Source organism: Priapulus caudatus, unplaced genomic scaffold (assembly GCF_000485595.1).
Source record: "Priapulus caudatus unplaced genomic scaffold, Priapulus_caudatus-5.0.1 Scaffold1228, whole genome shotgun sequence".
NCBI classification, from domain to species: Eukaryota; Metazoa; Priapulida; class Priapulimorpha; order Priapulimorphida; family Priapulidae; genus Priapulus; species Priapulus caudatus.
In genome coordinates, this window is record NW_014578289.1 from 81,789 (window position 1) to 84,133 (window position 2,345).

Here is a 2,345-nt window from a genome sequence, read left to right on the forward strand (position 1 = left end):
ATTACCCCCCACGTCCCGAATATCGTGACCGTACGTCGAGCGGTTTAAGATTTGTGCCCAACTGTTGACGCATGGACAGACGCACGGCCGGACGGACGCACGCTCATGCGATTCTACAAGCCGCATCTGACTATGTCAGATGAGCTAAAAATGATAGTAAATAGACATTAATTATATTTACTGCCAAAATTTTAATATTTATGTAGTCTATATCACCTGGTAATTCCATGTAAACACTATCCCTGCTACTATGCACAAACTCACAAATGACAAGAGCAGGTGGGAAAGCATGAGAGCAAAATTCACAAACTGCTCTGCTGCCACTGTGAACTGCCTTCAAATCATCACAGCAAACATATATACATAACCAAGTGCCTCCAACTTTCTGTCTGTTTATAACCCAGTTTTCACATACTAGGATTACCAGCACTACACATGTGTACAGCTTCACTTACTCAGACAAATTTGGCAAAATCCTACAAAAATCTCTCTCCATGGCAATGTGTATGAGAGTAATTAGTAGGGGTGACTAAATTGCTACTGGGCACTACTTATTTAGCAAGTCACATGCTATTTCCTGAGACGAAGCAAGTAAAAACAACTTCATCGGTGCCAGTTGCACACAACTTGGTTTAACCTTTAGGCATAACCTGAACCCAGATGACGGTGGATTTTAAACCAAGGCAAACATATATGCCATGGCACCACCCTGCCACTAGCATTAACTCATGAGATAAACATACCCGTTTAATAGTTTTTATAGTCTAGGCAGAATATTTTTCAATAGACAGGTGTCACTGACACTGATAGTATCACTATCAGTGTCAGTGACACCTGTCTATGATAGTATCCACCTATCAGTGATAGTATTAGTAGTAGTACTGTCACGTAACGCATCAGTTTGTACTCTATTATAGTATGTATAACCTCGTCCTCGTATGTAATAGTCTTCAAAGTCCAAAAGACTATATATCGAAGGTGGAGAGACAAGTTGATCAGATCAAATAGACAGATCAACACGCAGATGACAGTATGAAAAGCTGCAAATTTGCAATTTACTAGAGACGAAGGGAGAGAATTCCAATAGGGAATTACAGAAACAAAGAAACTAAACTTAAACTGAGTTAAAGGGATCCTTAAAGTGATTACGTCACCATAAATAGTAAAAATAAAAAATTCATTTCCACTTTTTCACAAAATGTAAGTAATTCTGTTCACTTTTTATGATTAAATCGCTGCATTATACTTCCTATTTTACTATATTGTTTGATGTAAACATACACTCGTGACTCATACATAGCCCATAGCAAGCAATTAATTAATGTCAGGATCATAATATCAAATCGTCCAGGTTTTTTGGATTTTTAACTAGTTGAGAAACAATATTAATCCGGTAAAAATTTGAAGATACATTTAGTCCCGTTAGTACTTACTTTTAATGTAAAAAAATGGCAACACAATTTTTACAAAATACACCATCGAAAATTCGTGACGTAGTCAATTTGAGTTATGTCGAAAGCAATGATCACGCTCAGGTGATCGAGTGCAACTAGTCCGAGTTTCCTCTGACCAATGCCCACACCGTCCACCAAAATCGTCGGTGTGGGCATTGGTCAGAAGAAACTCGGACTATAGAGTGCAATGAGCAAGCTTCATCAACTTCAAGCAAGAGGGAATGCCAATCTTATGTATACTCACAGGCACTTGGATTCGGAACGTCTCAATAAAAAAAAGGTAAATAAACACGAAATGTATTTACTACCAGTCTTAATGTTTCTCTACTCTATTTCGCCTATTTTTGCCGATAATTACTAGTAAATGCCGGTCAAATGCTCATCTGCGACACACAAGCACACCGCACACACGCCTTTGCACAAACAACATTAATAACAGAGCAGGTAGAAAAGCGTGATCGCAAAATTCGCCCGACACTTGCTTCATTTCATACGATTACAGAACAAATATACAACCAACAGCCTCCATCTTGGTATCTATGTGTAGCTAAATGTTCACTTGTTCGAATTATAACTCTGTCCTTTGATCTTCCTTACTCTAGCCAGAGATATCTCGTGAAATCATGCGGAAAAATTCCACTTCGTGTTTTTGTAAATGGTACGTATCATCCGACAATCCCTATAATGGCGCTACTCGATTGTTTTAATCAATGAACGTAGTCGTCTGTGTGACGTCATGCCCGCGCGCATTATACTTGGCTTGGCGGGCCTCGAAACGGAGCTCGGAGGCCAAACTCCACGACAGATGGCGCTCTCGCTCATAGGCTCAATCTACCACTGCCACAATGCTAGCACTATTTCTAAAGTGGGCGGAGCTCCGGGGAAATCCAG

General features: G+C 39.7%; 1 protein-coding gene across 2 annotated transcripts in view; it reads right to left on the reverse strand.

Moving 5' to 3' along the window:
* LOC106815887 (two pore calcium channel protein 2-like) overlaps positions 1-2,345 on the reverse strand; it is a 32,588-nt gene that overhangs the window by 29,262 nt on the left and 981 nt on the right. Inside the window, exon 1 of one of the 2 annotated variants that reach the window (XM_014820412.1) lies at positions 1,760-1,777. The exons of the other annotated variant lie outside the window; for it this stretch is intronic. The gene's annotated coding sequence lies outside the window, so the exon portion shown is untranslated. Of the gene's footprint in view, positions 1-1,759; positions 1,778-2,345 lie in introns of those variants that run through there. 2 annotated transcript variants of the gene reach the window in all.